This window comes from Rhinolophus ferrumequinum, chromosome 18, assembly GCF_004115265.2.
Source record: "Rhinolophus ferrumequinum isolate MPI-CBG mRhiFer1 chromosome 18, mRhiFer1_v1.p, whole genome shotgun sequence".
NCBI classification, from domain to species: Eukaryota; Metazoa; Chordata; class Mammalia; order Chiroptera; family Rhinolophidae; genus Rhinolophus; species Rhinolophus ferrumequinum.
In genome coordinates, this window is record NC_046301.1 from 3,264,368 (window position 1) to 3,283,276 (window position 18,909).

Sequence of the window (18,909 nt, forward strand, 5' to 3'; positions counted from 1 at the left end):
TTTTGACACATAGAAAGAGAGGTGAACATAGTATGTGATTAATTACAGTAAGTAATTAATTTACACAAACTCATAAAATCTATTAAAAACACATTAAATGTACACGTTTATAATGCTACAGGCTGAATGTGTGTGTTCTCCCTAACACTGACATGTTGAAATCCTAACTTCAACGTGATGGCATTAGGAGGTGAGGCGTTTGGGAGGTGAGGAGGCCCTGGGGGAGTGGGCCTCATGGATGTGATCGGTGCCCTTGTAAGAGACCCCACAGAGCCCCGCACCTCTTCCCCACGAGGACACAGCGACGACCGTCCTCTGCGAAGCAGGCAGCAAGCTGTCTCCAGACCCTGAATCTGTTGTCGCCTTGATGTTGGGCTTCTCCGCTTCCAGAACTGTGAGAAATAAATGTCTGTGGTTTATAAGCGACCCAGTTGATGGTATTCTGTGATAGTAGCCCGGACAGACTAAGACACATAGTTGTCAGATGCATATATGTATAAATGTGCCAATTATAGTTATTAATCATGATTATCAGAATATATTAGACTACGCCTCTTGTACGATTCCATACCTGGATATTCAGTTACGTGTCCTTGTTAACATAGCAAAAGGGTATTAATATTTTGGATATAATAAGAAGAATGAGCAAAGAACAAATTATTTTGCCAAAAATGACCCTTTAGTGTTGTGCAAAAAGCACAATGAAACACTCTGATTTAAATAAACAACCATTTGCTTAGAATCAGAGACCTTTAGAATTAGATGCTATTTTGAAGTATTCTAAATCAAGTCCCTCATTTACAAAATGGAAACTTAGATCAGAGAAGTTAAGAAAGTAGCCCAGTCTCACACTGCATGCCTCAAATTAGGAGCCAAGAATTGTGCTTGTGAGCTAACACTCCTTCTATTATCTGATTCTCTCTCCTGTCTCACTTGAGAATGTGATCGTCCACCTGGGAACAATCCACACATCTCCTGGTGACATACTGTAAGCAATTCCATATTTACCTCTATCTGTACAGATATAGCCCTATATAATTGTATACCCTACTTATTAACAATAAAGAAATGAGAATGCAAATAAGGGGGAATGTTAGTAAAAGATGGTGCCAGAGAAGTAAAAGCCTTTTTTACAACAGTAAGAAGTTTTATTTTTATTAGTGAGAAATTGTTAATGGTGATAATATCAAACCAAAATGAATACTCTTTTCCAACTGGGAGTAAATTTCCATACTGTATTAAAGAAAGGAGTAAATATTGCTCCTTCCTCTAAAAACCTCTGGTTCGTGTCTTTCAAATTATAGCTGTGTTCTGCTAAGGGGTCTGGAAATCAATTCAGTTGGTTGTGATCAGTAGCTTTTGAAATGAAATAAAGTAAAATAATGTCTGAGTACATCACTCACAGTAATAGTGCTATTTCAGGAACTTTTGATTTCGTTTTATATACGTACATGTCAACTGGATTATAATGTGAACTACGCTGCTTGTTGTTTCCAATTGAAATGTTAGCGTTGCTTTTAGTAACTGAAATGGCTGCTCTCCATCACATTAAAACGATGATAACTAATTTGATAGAGTTCTTCAGAATTAAAAGAATTTGAAACAGTAGCAGAACAAAACTTGTAGAAAACAACTTAAGCAGAAAACTTTGATTTAAAAATGCAGAAAAAGGCTTTGATACCCAGTGCAATTGTTGGCCAAGAGTTAGTAAGTTTTTCCCCAGCACAATTTCAGGGCTTGTTTCATAGATAAGAGAATGAAAGACTCAAGAGCACTAATAGTTCAGAAGTAGAAATAACTCAGTATTCCAGAATTTCTGCCTTTATGTACACCTATAATTCTTTGACATATTTCTATCACTGAATATTTTCCAACAAGTTTATTACTCTATCAAAAATGTCTTATTTCCCGCCTTTCTTTTGACTGTGAAGCGAATTTCAACAAGGAAGTTCCAACTTGAAAACACTGAATATTGGTGCCCTGAATATTTTTGTCATCTTTACAAAGAAATGTGCTCTCCAGGGCAACTTCCTTTGGGATCAGTGCCTCAGCCAATACGCTGTATGGGCAGAAGACCCGGTGTTATTTACTATCGGATTTCCTAAAGAACTACTTTAAACACAAGTCAGTCCAAGATGTACAATTGTGTGTGTGTGTGTGTGTGTGTGCTTGTGTGTGTGTGTGTGTGTGTGTGTGTGTGTGTACATGTCACATTGGTTTAGATATGTCAGGTTCCTGAGGGGTGGGAAAATACACTTGATAAATTTCCAAACCCTTAGGCTTTTCCCTAAAGTCAGAGGATGGAATGCCATGGACACCGCAATTCAGAAAGAGAAAATCTTCACCTGTAGAATTCTCTTAACCTCCTCGTCATGTTCCTTTTCCATTGGCTTTCAGAAATGAACAAGGTGCCAGTGCTTGAAGACAGAAGAAACTCCGCTACCCGCTAAGAGTACCGTCTCTCATGAAACTGCAGAATCTTTCCGGGACAATATTTCACACGAAACCAATTCCTAGTGTGTAGGCCCTGGATGCAGTCCTGATTCCAGAGTGTCTGTCATGAGCTTCGGTAGCTTCATCTCTGAGTTTGTTTCTTGTCTATACAGTGAAGGATCTTAACAAACTAATCTCTGAGAGCCTTTCCATTGCTAAGATTCTAGCGAATATTATATACAAAACATGGTAAAAAACTTGTTTTTTAAAAAAATTAAAGCTATTTGTGAACAGAAATCCTAGTGAATGGCTTAATGACAGAATCTCCATTTTGGCCTTTAAGCCTGGATCTATAAGTATAGCAAGTCTTCCCTCATTTCTCCTTACTGTATTTCCATGGCTGCAACTGGACAGCACATTTAGCTGGTATGTTCTTTTCTTCAGTCATTCCGCTTATGTTTACTAAGTGCTTTCTCCATGCCAGACACTGAGCGAGATACCTCACTTTCATTGTCTCTAAAACAAGGATATTAATATTTAATATTAATGTTTTAGGGTGGTTGGGAAAGTTAAGTAAAACAATCTGCATAAAGCACTTACTTCCTGACACATATTTTGGAATTAAATAGTGACTGGAAACAGACCCCTTAATTTCAAATCTTTAGGTGGTCCAATCGTTTCCTTTATGGATTAGGAAAGACGGTTACGAAGAGGTGAACTGACCAGCACACAGCCCCACAGCTACTTGTTAAGAAAAGAGTTTCTTCATCCAAGGTCCTTTCTATCGTATCAGGCGGCTTCTGAACACCAGCAATTCCACAGCCTTTGTCTTTCATTTTCTCTCAGATTAGAAAGCACTACTCCCCGCACCCCCCGAAAAAATCCGTGCAAATAAATGCCCACATGGGGTTGGCTGGCATCCCTACTATTTGTGCTAACTGCCATCCAGTTAGGGATCAGCTAGGGTCCCCTGCTACATACAGATGAGGACACTGAGGTTTAGAGAAGTTAACAGCTGCTTGGGACACGCAAACGCTAAACGGTAAAGTCAGGATTTGCACCTAGGTCTGTACAGGTCTAATGGCCATGCTTTTTTTATGATACTATGTTGCCCTTATACATGGTCTCTTCTTGGCTTTCTAAATAGTTTTAAAGCTGCTATTCAGGTTAACTCTGGCCACAGCTGGGGCTGAATATCAGGAATCCAGCCTTCTTCAACATTTCCTCAATGATTTAGTGGAAGACAAAGAAGATATTAATTGGACAGCACAAAAATCTAGGAATAGTGAATCTTATGAGATGTGGACTAAAACTTCAAAACCTAACAGGAAATTTTAAAGAAATGAAAGAATCACGATGAAGCCGCTTCTGTGTTCCGAGGCAGTATAAGCATCTGTGTCTAAAAAACTAATGGCATTAAGATGAGGGAAACCTGGCTTAACATCAATTCATGAAAACAAAATAATCAAACAAAAAATTCAGTATTTTACACATAAATTTACATTGACTAACAAGTGACGTACTTGCAGAATAAATTAAAGCAATCTTACTTAAACTGTCTTGAGAAAAAACAGTATCTGGACCAAGAGAGGATATAATTTCCCCAAACCACAGTCAGGCTAATTGTAAAAACCTGTTTTTATTTTTGGATGTCACATTTTTTCAGAAGGTGACAACAAAAGAGCTTCATGCATCCAGTTCCGTGGATGGTGTATGAAGCCTGTGGCTGCATTTCACAGGGGCCTGCGTGAGCCCATTGTCAGTGAACGGACAGAACGAGAACAAGAGACTCCTCCTTAGATAAAGGCCCACGTGGGGAAAGCACTTTAGGTGATGACAGAAAAATGTTTTCCTGGTACTGATAACTGAAATCTCAAATCCACTTTTGATTCAGATTAGAGCCAAACAGGTTTAAGCTGCAGGCTCATGCATATTTCTGTTCTTTTGTTCTCATTCTTAATGTTTTCCTTGTAATTTTCTGTAGCTCTGATTCTGGTTTCTTATTTATATCTGACTACTTTTTTACGTTATATGCTAGAATTCACTTTATTTCATTTTTTTTTTAAAGATTTTACTTTAAATGCTTATAGGATGAGGTGAAGTTGAACTGATTAGTTTAATATCGACTTGGCCTTCAAAAATTGAGAGAACTGAGTATTTTTAGATGGAAAACACAAAAGATGTTTTCAAAGTTGAACAGTCTTATGGAAAAGAGAGTAGAGATTCCTGTGGCTACAAAGGACAGAAATAAGACCAGTGTGTGGAAATTACTAGGCGGTGGAACTCAGCTCATTGTGATGAAAATTTCTTTAGCAGTTAAGGAAGTTTTAACAGGAATCGGCTGCCCCACAAAGCGTCAGATCTTCTATCCCTGTCACCATATTTGAACAAAGGCTGGACAACCTCTGGCGAAGACGACTCTTCCGTGAGTGGGAAGCTGGACCAGATGACATCTGAAGCCTCCTGCATCTTTGCGATTGTAATAAAGTACATGCTACAGCAAGGAAAACAGTCTGTAGGTTCTCAAAGCATCATTAGCATCGATGACGCCAGTATGGCCGTCCTAATAACAGCACTGAGGGCCGTAATGACACAGCACAGGGACTTGGCACTTGCTTTTATCTGGGGCATCATCAAAAGACATCATATATAAGTACTATTTCTCATCCCCATTTTACAGATAAGAAATTAGGATGTTTCAAAGTGAAATAACAAACAAGGGTAATGCAATCACCTAAGCTGGCAGGAAGTCAGCGAAAATTAAGGAGTCCACTGGTAAAACCACTAACTATGGTTAAGTAGCAAAGGGTGGCTCTGGCATAGCAGAGGCTTAGAAAGATCGGGACGCATGGTCAACAAAGTTCCAGCTAAAGAGCTGACTAAGATGCCACAGGTACTGAGTCTGATCGTCTGATGTTTACCGAAATACCAGCTGCCGAGCTTGGAGGAGTCCTGAATTCCCTATTTTATAAGAGGAGAGAGGACCCTCAGTGACCACCTTTTTCTCTCCCTCTTTCCCCCCTTATCTGCCTTATTCTTTCAGAGCAGCTACACTCAACAGAAAGGCACACAGCCACAAGCCACTTGGAGCTCACAACTCCATAGCTTTGCAATCAGAAAAAAAGGGATCTTTTCTGCAAGCCCGAATTTGAAAATCCCCGGGAAAGGATGCTAATTGGCCTGAATCACCCCCATACCAATCCCTTCAGCCAGAAAGGGTGAAGTACCTCACCTGGAATTATGCCCACCCAGTGGTTACGTGCTATGATCCATTAACAAAAGCGGTATATGTCCACAATAGAAATTTCCTTAATTCAAAGAACTGAAATGTATGTTAACCAGACATGTCCAACTACATTTTGAAACAGCTTTTTTCAGCTGTGTGCATAATAAAAATTTAGGTTTTTTTAACATTCTAAGACATCACACGATTAAAAATACTATCATTTGCTCTCATGTTTTGGTATTATTGTCCCTTACCTTCTTTCTTTCCTTCCCGACTGATGTTTATCATCTCATAGACAGTAATTTGGCCATGATATTACTCTACTTCTGGTTCTGACGGTGAGAAGCTACTCAGGACGAAAAGGTGTTCATGAAGCATGTCTGAATTCTGACAGCAAACCTGCAGCCTTCCAGGAAGCACTGATCACGACAGCTTCTTTCCAGGTGTCTTCACTCTGCTTTCTTGGTAACTGTGTATTTCAATTTTACAGAAAAAAGGAAAAAGAATAAAAGACTTATTGTCAAGCTTCTTTTCAGTGACTTATTGCAGACACTACCATGTTTCCCCGAAAATAAGAGCCAGCCGGACAATCAGCTTTAATGCGTCTTTTGGAGTAAAAATTAATATAAGACCTGGTTATACTATATTATGTTATATTATATTATATAAGACCTGGTATTATATTGTATTGTATTATGTTGCATTTTATTACATTACATTACATTATAAGACCCGGTCTTATATTATAGTAAAATAAGACCAGATCTCATATTAATTTTTGCTCCAAAAGACGCATTGGAGCTGCTTGTCTGGCCGGGTCTTATTTCCGGGAAACACAGAAGTCACGCTGTAAACAATTCTTTATTGCTGCCCACTCTGTCCCACTGCACCAGACTTTACAGAGTGACAATCAAGAGGGACAGGCCCTTCATAGAATCTTCTTCTTACTAAGAAAGACAATAAGCAAGTAAGCAAATAAATAAGCAAAACAATCGCAGGTTGTGATGAATGATATGAGAATAAACAGGACACTGATAGAGATCAGCCAGGAGTTCTAGGATGGCTTTTCTGCGAAGGTGAAGTTAAAACTGAGGTATGGAGGATGAAAAGGAGTCGGCCACTTGGAGACTCAGGGGAGGAGTGCTGGAGAGCAGGGTTTCTCAGCCTTGGCACGACTGACATTTTGGACGGGACAGTTCTGCTGTGGGACTGTCTTGCGCACTGGAGGCTGTCTGCAGCACCCCTGGCCTCACCCCACTGGATATCCACAGCAGCATCTCCCACACCCCCAACTGGGACAACCAGAAATGACTGTGGCCGTTTCCAAATGTCCCCTGGGAGACAAAAATCACCCCGTTGAGAACCACAGTTCTAGGCATAGGGAATAAAGAATGCGAAGGCTTGAATAGCGTGAGACGCTGCCAGGGAGGGAAGGGCAGCTCATGGAGGATCTGCCGGCTTCGGCAAGAATGTGGATTTCACGGGAATGGTAAGTCTTTGAATAATTTTAAGTTGGGGAGTAACATGTCTCCATTTTACATAGACCACTTTGGCTCCTGTGTGGGAAATCGATTTAAATCTACGGGGCAATGGGTTCTCAGGGCCAGGTACTGAGGCACGTTATCACTGGGGAGATAAAAGTAGACTGAAAATGTAAGAGGAAAGCAGATGGAAAAGGCGCAGCCAATGAGGCTGGAGCAGAGCCAGGAGGGGATGGTGTCACACCTGGGGTGTGAGTGCTGAGGAGGACGTGGCGGCGGGGGACAACCTTGTTCTGGTGACATCATCAAGTCTCAGCCTGAAGATGTCTCTGGAACTGTGCTGGGTTAGCTTATCTTCCTGCCGTGCTGTAATTTTGCCCACAAATCTTCTGTTTCTAGTTCCGAATTAATCGTTGCGCTCAGGCACATGGAAAGGCTTCGCAATAGAGCCCTGCACTGGCTAATTCATGGCTGTTTCTAAAACTCTGCTCTTCAAACAGCCACGTCTCTTCATCAGTGCCTTCAGATAGATATGCCCACCTATGTATGAACCCCGAACGCTGAAGCTCATACTCGCTCTTCCACAGAAGCCTCCCCAACCATCCTGGTCAGCACAGAGGTCTCTGTTCTCTAAAAAATCAATATAACTTCCAATTTTTCACTCTGTCCACTGAACATGAATTTATTACGTGTCTGTGTAGGCACTGGGCTACGCTCTGGAAATACAGCAATGGAGAAACTTGGTCCCTGCTCGCTAGGGGCTAAGGAAGTAAAACTTGGTAAGTTTTTTGTAAGGAAATCAAACTTGTCAGCCCTCATCGTTTCCTGAGTGCATTTAGGGAAAAAGGAGTTTGTCTAGTATGTAATCCTGAGTCAGCCATTCAGCTACTACTTCTCTACACCTCATGTCACTTTGCCCCACCCAGCTCAGTCAGTTTGTCGTGCCTCTAGCTGTTGATCACCTCCTGGAAATACTGGACCACAGCTCCTCAGGACAGAATATTGTTACACCTACCTCTGCTCAGTGATAGGGTGGGTCTGGCCACAAGGCAGTGTGTTTCCCAAGGATGGAGTTCTAATCACCAGAATAATGGTAAGAGGTGGGTGAGCGTGGTGGTGCAGGTGGTGTAACCTACCTCTGGCCAGGCCACAGCTGATCAATCTAAGCTGGCATTTGGTGCTCCAAGCCTGTTCCCTCTCATGATCTCAGGTCAGCGTGAGGGTGCAGAGATCATTCTTCATGAATTTGGGTCCACCGATAAATACTGAATCAAACACACACACACATAGTCCTCAAAGGCAAATAGTAATTCTCAGAGGCAATACATTTAAAACCTATATTCTGACATTGCGAACTTCCATGTTTTCTGGGACCAACTCCTGTCCTACTATCCAATGCCAATTTTGCTTTTTTTAACACATCTGTTTCCTTCAGGCTGACCTCATGACACTCATCTTGTGACCTATTACAAGTCTACCATTTAAAACTCGGTACTTAGATATGCCAGGAACAGGCAGAAAGTGTACAGTCAGGTTTCAGTCAAATTCTTGAGCAGGGTGAACTGCATAGGCATTCTTCTGTAATCTCTAAACGAGGAAGGGAGATAGTATGAGTTTTTAATATCTATAGTTCAAATTATTTTTTCAAGAGTGGAGCTGGAGGTTGCTCTGTTACCCCTGCAAAGAAAGAACTGTAGTACAACATAATTGTCAGACTAGAAATAAGTCCAAAAAGGGTGGATGAAGGCCAAGTCTGCCTTAGAAAGTTATGAAAGGTTCCACGGAGGAGATAAGTAATCACCTGAGACCTGAGGATCTTGAGAGAACCCAGGTGCTCACGGAAGAGCAAGGAGCTCAGGATGGCTGTGGAGCAAGCGGGCAAGAATGGTAGGTGAGGTTCACAGTGTGGGGCCAGATCATGAGGGCCACATTGGGAGCCACCAACAAAATCCTGGCAAAGGAATATCAAGATCGTATTTTCACGTTAGAAAAATTATTAAGACAATGGAGGTCGGACTGGAGTGGGAAGTGACTAGAGTCTACGGGAATAGTCCAAGGGAGATGAGTCAGGAGAGGTGATGATTACCTGATGCACTAAGACAGTAAGAGTGGAGATTTAAAAGAGGGGTGGATTTGAGACGTACTTAAGGAGATGAGTCAATAGAATTTGGTATTAGGATAGAGGAAATGAAAGAAATGTAATATAGGGGTACGCTTGGATTTTTGACTTGGGCAATGGGTGCTATTATCTGAAATAGGGAATGAAAATGGGCTAGGTTACATCTGGGGGCGCAGAGACACAGCGGCGAGTAGGGAAAGGTAAACGTGCCAATGTCAATTTGGGACATATTGAAGGTAACTGTGTGAAATCCAAATGAAGATGCTGTTGCTTAAAAGAATCTGACCTGAAGACACAGATTTGGGAGCCCTTGGTGCACAGGATACCTGGTAGGTAACCCGAGACAGCGAAAAGATTGCTCAAGGAGCAAAGAGGAGGAATGTTAAACAACAACAAAAATGGAGAGGCTGGGAAAAGAGAGGGCTCAGAGAGGAAGAAAAATAAAGTGACGCAGGAAGGCAGTTGCAGAACCAGAAGAAAGTGGCACGAGAGAAGCCATGGGAAGTCTACAGCCATACCACCCTGAACGTGCAGGGTCGGGCTTGGTTAGTACTAAGATGGGAGAAACCATGAGGAGAGTTAATGGTGTGATTACTATTTTTTAAATGCAGAGATTTTTTCCCTCCTCCTTCAAAAGTTTTACATTTCTTGAAGGCAGGAACCATGTCTTAACTTTCATTGTATTCCCTTCAGTGCCTAATTGGGTAAAGGGAATAATAATATTAAAGGGAATAGTAAATGCTCAATAAAGTCTCGTTGATTCAGCTTCAAGCACCATCCACCCGTATCAACTTAGGATGTTTCTTCATTTTATTTCTTCAAATAAACTTTCAGAGTTACCTACGAGTTTACTGAATTTTTATAACCTGTATATTCTAGGTAGACCAGCTTTGGAATGCGTTCCAGAACCTGATTTACTACTTACTGAGAGGGATTTTTGATACTAAAGATGACAGTGGGTTTTTCTTTTACTACTATTTCCAAGAAACTATTACGAAACTACGTTTAGCCCAATTCCCAAGCAGTAGCATGTAATTTAAAACCTGTTCGGAAGCACGGTAAGAAGGCAGCCAAATTTTTCTTAACCACAGTTAACCATTAACCGGGTCAATACGTTTTCTAAAGCTTCCATTTTATTAAGTCACGAAACAACCAACTGGGGAATACACAGTCCTGCCCGTGGAAGCCATTTCACTGCACACACCGTCGTGATTCAGAAACAGCTACAGGGACTTGTGACCTGCCTGGGCTTTTGATGGCAGACAGTAGTTCATTGTTGTCTTTCGGGTACCACCACCTAGCCTACAGTCCAGCCCTTGGTGGCCCTGAACTTAGGAAACACCGAAGAAATGACGGAGAGCACCGGAACGGTCACCTCCACGGGGGAACTCTCCCCTCCTCCGTCTCCAGCACACAGCCCTACCTGCAGACACCTTGCTCCAAGCTAAACCCGCGCTCCGCTCCCGCCTTCGGGGAAATACTCGAGCTCCTGCTCTCGCGGGATCTCGCGCCGCAGAGCAAGTCAACTGGCTCGCGCGCCCCACGGAACCCCCGCGGGAACACAGCTCGGCAGGTCCAGAACCCGGGAAGTCGCGCGCGGGGCGGGGCCAGCTCGGGGGCGGGGCTGGCGGGGCGGGGCGAGGGGCGGGGCTGGCGGGACCTGTTGATCGCAGGTGTCACGGGCCCGCCCGGCCCTCGGTGTTGGGCGTGTGCGCATGCTCCGTGCGCAGGGTCGCGCTCCGAGCCGAGGAGCCCGGCCGCCTGTGCTCCAGTTCGCGGCGAGCGTCGGGGCCGGTGGCGGCGGTCGGCGTGGCAGCCTGGTGTCCGCGTGAGGCGTTGCTGGGCCAGCGGAGGTAGCGCCGTGGGAGTGGGAGGCCCGGATTTCTGGGGCTGGACCGCACGCTGCTCTGGCTGCCAGCGCAGAGCGCAGGTAAGTCCCCGGGACTGGTGCCTGGATGGAGAGCCAACGACCTGCGACCCCCACGGGCCTGGCTGGGAGACCTTCGTTCCTGCCGCGCGACCCCCGCGGGCCCCCACTCCCGGGGCCGACTCCGGGCTCCTGGCCGGGTTCCCGCGCCCGCGGTCACGCAGCCCCAGCGCCCTGCCCGCCGTGTCCGCTCCGCCAGGACGCCCCTGGCCGCGCTCGAGGTGCCCTGCTGACCCGGTCGTGGTGGTTCAGGCTGCTGCCTTTGAGGGCGGCCAGGGCGGACCTGAGTCCCACAGGGTCCCTCGGCGCTTTGGGGTTGGGACTAGGGCGCCTCCCGGGCGCCTGCCCCTCGCGTGCCCAGCCACTGCCTCCCCCCAGCAGCAGCTTTTTAAAGGGGTCCTCATGGTTCTGTGGGCCTCCGTGGAGACGAGAGATGACTGGATCCGTGAGAACCTTGGGCTGGTGGTTTCGGGGTGGTAGTACTAATTTACAAAGTTAATGTTTAGCTTCTAAACGGTCACTTCTGGGACATTTACTAAAGTATTTTAAACATCGTTGGAGAACAGGAAGTACTTGCACAGGTGATATAGGGAGGGTTTCCAGAACTGCAATCTGAGCAAGTTCTGAGGTTTTGTTATCCCGCTACAAAGTTTTCTTTATCATTGCAAAGTCTGATTAACGCTTGCACAATGTACTGCAAGGCTTTATTTGTCAGACAGCAGAGTTTGCCAACTGTTTCTTTATCTGGAGAAAAAAACCCACGTTTTTTGCAAGGAATTTTCAAGGCTATTTTTGAGGGATGTTTAACAGTAAACTTAGGAAGTTCTTTGTGAGCAGAGTCGGATTCGCTTTTGGTTCTGGTCTCTAAAGAAAGCATTGCTAATTCTCAATATTTAAAAGGAGTAGCAACTGCTTACCCAAAAATTCTGATTGAAATGAACTTTTGACTAAATTGACACTAGTTTTATTTTCTCTCTTTTAAGTTCCATGATGATGGTCTACGCAAAGATCCTTTGTCCTGTTAAGGAGAAATTAAACAAAACTTATTTTGCAAAAGTAGTATACAGTTTATCTACCATTGTTGTAAGAATGCCAAACAGACAAACTGTAGGTAGGAGTTAATTATAGCCTGGAAAAACAAGGTTTTTGTTTTTGTTTTGAGTTTTAGAGGATTTTAAAATTAGCTCTTTGGACATTTTGACTAGGTTCATGGTTACTTGTGATAAACCATAAAAGTGATTCATTTAAATTGGTTCTCAAACTACTGGTAGTTATGTGTCTTTTTTCCTACAGTGTAAAAAATAAGTGAACAAAAAAAGACTTTTCTTTTTCCCTATGAATTTTTGGCAAAACTAATTTGTAAATGTATGTAGATTATAAATTATTCATGGAATTTGATACTAATAATCAATCCATTAATATTTTCTCTAGAATATACAAAAAGTAGTTTTTAAAAAGATAGCTATTTTAATGAGGGAGGAGCACTCTTTCTCACCTGGGTTATTCTTTTCCTTAAAAAAAAGGAAATCACAAAACTTATAAATTTAGTATGTATAATGATTCAATATATTTTTTATTATTTACTGTCAAATACATGTTTAAAGTGTATAGTATCAAGACATACAATTCTGGAATCATATGGTTTAAAATTTTATTTTAGGAGGACAGAGTTACCGTATGAAAATTCTGACCTATTTGAAGGTGATGTACATTTAAAAGTCAAAATCAGAGTTATTTTCCCTGCTGGAACTGTTTGGAACTTAGTCACCTACCATTCTAGAGAGAACGTAGCTTTTACTCTATAATTTTCCAAAAATGTTTGAAATTTGTAAAGTGGTAGATTAAGCTATCCTACAGAGATGTTTACTTACTAAAATACTTAGCAGATCTTGTTAATTGACGGTTTTAACTATAAGGTGCTTCTTAATTATAGACCCCAAGACAACCTACAGCAAGATAGTAGCTTACATATTGCATCTGGAAGTATTTTGAGCACAGAATGTGCTAGGTATACTAGGGCCCAAAAGATTGTCAGTCTAGACTAGTATTGTTTATGAGCTCTTGGATTAAGGGAGGAATGTGCTAGTTTTTGTCATCTTTTGAGAGCGAGCTAGAAATTACTGATGATACAATTGTAGAGTTAGAGTTAGTATATTATTAATTTTGTACAGATGCAATGATTTTAGAAAAATTTCCATTACAGTATATGTACATCACAGGAGCAAGAAAGGGATATGACACGTTCTACCACAGATAAAATTTTCAAAGGTTATTTAAACTTTATGTAAAATCCTAATCTTGGCAAGTTATTGTTGAGTTTTATTTTTGATAGGAATATTCCATAGATAGAATATTTAGGCAAAAAGTATCTGTTCTTTGCTTTTCCAAGTTAAACATCTTCCATCAGGAGTTCTTAAACTGGTTAGAATCATGGTTAGAACCATGGTCTGTGTTTAGAACTGAATTTTAATTTAATTGGTTTTATTTGTGATCTTATGATTTCTTTTTTTTTTATTTAATCCTATGAATTTAACTTTATGTATTTACAAACATTATTCTGAGTAGTCCATTAGGCTACCAAAGGCGTATATGACACACACAAAAATGCTACCAACTATTGCATCTGGTAAAAGAATGTTAGTTTTCCATGAGTCATTTCAGAGAGTCATTTCAGAAAAGTTGTTTCATATATTCATATTTGTAATTTATCAGAAAATAAAATGTTATGCAAATAAATCATATTTGAATATCTTAGCTGTTTCAATGAACAAAATCAGTTAGTTATTTGAGTTGTCACAGTATTTTGAAATTAATTTGGAAATAATTCCCTAAGTCGTCTATTCTGCAAATATTGACCTGCAGAAAGCAGTTTGAAGAAGCACTTTTCCTTTGGAATTTGGAAGTTTTTTACTCACGTTTTGTGCTTTTCCAAGCTAACAAATTTATTTAATGAACGTTTATTGGCCTATAGTTGTATGCTAGGAACTAGAGATTCAAAAATTGATAAGACTAAGTTCAAGTGGTCAGAAATATTATTAGTTCTTCCTTTTCTAACCTCATCTCTGGCTAGTCCCAATCCTCCCCCACCTGCATTGAATTTCCGCAGATAAATTGTCTCTTTTCTTTGTAAGATGCTGCTTCTTCTCTTCCCTTTTCACCTTCCCAGTGACCACACCACACCTGGGAGTATTCTCTTATCTAGTAAAGGAGCCAGTGTAGGTTACTTTATCTGTGTTACCACTATACTTTGTACATTCTTTAGTTAAAGATTTGTTAAAAATTGACACTGTGTCACAGGTCACGTTTTCTTGAAGAAGTATATAACTCTATAAATGAAATTGTTTTTCTACTAAGAATGACTTATTAACAGATGTAAAATTTAGAAGTTGATACCTTATTGTACAGTTTATCTGACCCCACTAATCTGGATTAAGGTTATAGTCAAGATTGATACGTCAGTTTAAGGAAATGGAGAAAGACAGCAAAATGGGATATAAACTATGTAGTACAGCATCTACTTTTTATTCAAATATTTGTTTATAGTGTTAGAATCATTTTACATTAAAGATAGTGTTTTGCTGTCATTATAGTTAGTTTGCATTTACTGGGTGCCTGCTACGTTTGGGGCACTTTTCAGGTATTTTATACATGATTTATGATTCTTAGAGTAATTCTATGGACCTTTTTATATAGATCGTGGTTATAGATGTTGGAACTGCTAAGATTTTACTGATTGAGTAGTTGAGTAGTACGCTGTGTTGCTAGAAACTTAACCCGAGGTGGAATAAGTAATCGTGGGAATCCTGAGGTATCAGAACCTGGGTTCCATCCGTGTCAGGAACCCATCTTTGTCCCCCAGACACTTTAGGCTTTGGCTTCTTCTAAACTTCTCAGCCTGCATCATGAACTCTTGCCCCTTTCACGGTGGCCCTCCGCTTGTAGGTGAACAGGCAGTTTGGACCCGGGAAGGCGTGTCCTCCTGTGTCGTCCTGCTGTGTGGGCCTGAGAGGTCACTCTCCCTGTGGGTCAGTGCAGTGCTGGCTCCAACCTCACTGCCAGGTGGTGGGGAATTGTCCTGTGCTCTTAGTGCTTAGGTCGTCTTTGGTAGAACTCGGATTTCAGAGGGCTTGTTGACTGGGCTTCGTTCAGTCAGTATTTAATGAGCACCTGCCTTGTCCTGGGTGCTATTCTGGGTGCTCCTGCGGCTATTCTGGGAGCCGCTTTACAATCCAAGAGGATTGGGAGAAGAAACAACAGTAAGCGTGATTAGTCAGTTCCGTGGTATACTAGCTGGCGAAGAATGCCAAGGACAACGGAAGCAGAGCAGGGTTGGGAATGGGGAGAGGGTGGTGGGTTGCAATTTCAGGTAAGTATAGGGTTCATTTAGAAGGTGATTTCTGAGCAAAGTGTTCATGAACGGAGCCAGGGAAGAAGCCATGTGGGTGCCGCCATGTGGGTGCCGAGGGGAAGTGCGTTCCAGGCACAGGCTTTAGAGCAGCTTCTGCCTGTGGATCAGGAGTAACAATGTAGCGCAGATGGAGAAAGTGAAGAGAAAGTGGTTAGAGAAGGCGGTTAGAGCTGAGGGGTGGGCAGGTGTGGCGTACTAAGAAACACAGATTTGGTCTCTGGCCGCATTTCCTTTCACAGCTTTTTAAACCCTTGGAATATTCAGAAATGATAAATATTTTTTCTGTGCTGATGAGGTGACTGGTGGCTGGGGCTCCTGGAAATACCGCTTCAGCTTGGGGGCTGGTTGCCTGGGGAACCAACCATGTGATTAGAGGAATGGAGCTTTCAGCCTCCCCCCTCCATCCCCAGGGAGCGGACAGTAGTGGAGGTTGAGTTGATTGCTAATGGCCAATGATTTAATCACCCGTGTGCTTACGTGATGAAGCCTCCAGAAGAAGTCCTAACCAGAGGGCTCGGGGAGCTTTGGGGGCGGTGAACGCGTGAAGGTGCTGGGAGGGTGACATGTCCGGAGGGGGCCCAGACGCCCTCTGCTCCTCCCCACATCGCCATGCTCTGTGCGTCTCTGCCTGAGTTGTATCCTTTTATAATAAATCTGCAATCTAGTCAGCAGGCTGTGTTCCTGAATTCTGTTCCATGCTAGCAAACTACTCGAACCGAAGGAGGAGGTCACCAGAACCCCGATTTATAAGTGGTTGATCAGTACAGGTGACAACTTGGGACTTGTTGGTCTCTGAAGTGGGAGGGCAGTCCAGTGGGACGGGGCCCTTGGCCTGTGGGATCTGACGCTCACGCCATGTAGATAGTGTCAGAATCGCGTTAGATTATAAGATACCCTATCGGTGTCCACTGAGAACTGGAGAATTGCTTGTTGTGGAGAAAATCCACACATCTGGTCTCAGAAGTGGTATGAGAGTATGGAAGAGAGTCGTTTTTATTTCAGGTGGAATAGGGTCTCCCAGAGCACTGGCGGAATGCCTCTGTGGCCCCTAGGTCCTTCCACCACCAGGCTGGGGGTTTCTCAGGAGACCCAGGGCACTCAGCGTGTGGTTGTGGGCATTGCCCTGCTTTGTTACAGCAAGAGGACATCAAGAAGGTCAGCTAATGGGGGGGAGGGGCGTCATGGGGCGAAGTCTGGTGGAAACCAGGCACCAGCTTTCTTCCGGTGGGGTCCGTGGGACACACTCGTTTCCCCAGCAGTGAATCGTGACGACATGTGAAGTGCTGAAGACTTGGTGCCGTAGGTTTTCATTGGGGGTGGTCACATAGACATCCTCTGCCTGGGAAGTATCGAAATTCCAGACTTCCTGAAGGAAAGCAGGTGTTTGGGACAAGCCACATTGTTTGCATAGTTAGGAGAAGTGACCAGTCTGACCAGTCAGTTACTGTGATCCTCCCAGGGCTCCGAGTGCCCAGCCGTGAAAGGTCTGGAAGCAGGCTGTTCTGAGGATCGCGGTTTCTGGCCTGCTGTGTTGTCTTGTCTTTTTCTTTTTTTCTTTAGGTAGCTTATTCAAATATAATTTATATACCTACAGTTCACTCATTTAAAGTGTCCACTTCAGTGGTTTTTAGTATAGTCACAGAACTGTACATCAATCACCACAATTTGAGAACATTTCACCACTTCAGGGAGAATCCGCAGATCCTCTGCATCACTCCCCACCCCCGCTCTCTGCCGTCCCCACTCCGCCCGCCAGTCCGAGCAGCCGCTCATCTCCCAGCCGTCTGTACACGTCTCCGTTCTGGACATTTTGTATGGACGGAATCCGATAACATGTGCGCGCGTGTTTTGTTTATCCACTCATTGCTGATGAACCTCCGGTTATTCCCACCTTTCTGCTGTTACGAATGTTGCTGTGTTAGCTCTTTTCTGCACAGCCTCCCAAATGTTTCTTGAAAGAATAAATAGAGAATCACGTTTGCATTCTTGGAATAAACCCTACTTGGTTATTATCATTCTTTTCAATAGCACAGACAATCTCTGGCTAGTGATGCTTTCTTTGCCTTAGGGTTTTTTGACTTTACGATGGTACGAAAGTGACACACACTCAGTAGAAACTGTATTTTAAATTTTGACTTTTGATCATTGTGTTGTATGGGGTGGGAACAGTCTGCCCAGAGCGGCATGGAAACGGAAGAGGTCGCAACTGGGAAGCGCTTTCCCTCCGTCTGGAACCCTGCGCCCCGTCTCTGTGTCTTGGCCATTGTTCCCCTCCCGCTGGAGAAGCCAGTTATTTTCGCTGTCCTTAAAGGTTTCCCTGTTTCTCGTTAGCCCACCTCTCGCCTTTGTACCGTCTCCAGAGTTGGGTCGGAGGCGGGCCAGGAGCCCACGCTAATTTGATATCTTGAACAGAAAAGGAAGCCTCAGTGTTTTAAAATGGTCTGTGTGTGTCAGTGGCCCTCAGCAAGGAGGCTTTCAGGGCAGGGTGGTTCCATATACCTCAGCGAGTTCATGGCACAAACTTGGTGCCTAGCACGTGATTGGTGAAAGAATTTATTTCGAAAGGATTCTTCTATTAAAAATATGCATTTACCACCAATACAGAGGTCCTTTAATGTTAAAAGTCGTGACTACATTTATTAAAAACTTACTTTGTATGAAAGGTTTGGGGATCATTTAGATCCCTTTAGAGGAGGTTGCAACGCATAGAGTTAAAATAAAAAGAAGAAAACAACTAACATAATATAGTGTTTTATAACCTTTAACCTCTGGTCATCAGGGCTGGTATTTTTACCCCCATTTTATAGATGAGGAAGCTGCGGATCCTTTAGACAAGGAGTTGTGTAAAACCGAGCAGCTGATAAGTGCTGGCCTCCTATGTGCGTCTGGAGACAAAAGTCTCCGGACTTGAATTCTTGAGAGACTGATGCTTTCCTTCGTTGTTGCTCAATGCTTTGCTGCCTTACTGGGTATTTGATCGGTCAGGTATGGACCTGACCTGAGCCATTCCATCGCTCATCTTTCTGTGCTGTGCAAATGAAGGCCAGTGACTTTACCCAGAGTCTTGACAAAGGGCGCTGAGGCCCTGCGCGACCTCCCTTTCCCACTCTCCTGTTCATCTACTCTCCTCTCTGTTCACATTTCTCCTGCCACACCGGGCTCCTTCCTATTCTTCCCACATGGCAAGCAGGCTGTTCACTCTGCTACGAAGGCCTTCTCCAAGGTGGCACCTTTACCTCCTTCAACTCTTTGTGCAGGGGTAACTTTCTCAATTAGACTTTACGTGACTCCTATTTAAAAGGGCAAACCCTCTCA

At 43.1% G+C, this 18,909-nt stretch overlaps 1 protein-coding gene and 1 long non-coding RNA gene across 2 annotated transcripts in view; one reads left to right on the forward strand and one right to left on the reverse strand.

The window, feature by feature from the left end:
- On the reverse strand, positions 1-10,854 carry LOC117037484 (uncharacterized). Its single transcript, XR_004425526.1, has 4 exons — positions 10,683-10,854; positions 8,277-8,405; positions 5,914-6,128; positions 1-392 (listed from the first exon to the last, which is right to left on the reverse strand). It is a non-coding gene; the product is annotated as an uncharacterized LOC117037484 (long non-coding RNA).
- Positions 10,855-10,999: 145 nt separating this feature from the next.
- USP53 (ubiquitin specific peptidase 53) overlaps positions 11,000-18,909 on the forward strand; it is a 42,237-nt gene continuing 34,327 nt past the window's right edge. Inside the window, exon 1 of the mRNA XM_033133491.1 lies at positions 11,000-11,189. The gene's annotated coding sequence lies outside the window, so the exon portion shown is untranslated. The remainder of the gene's footprint in view (positions 11,190-18,909) is intronic.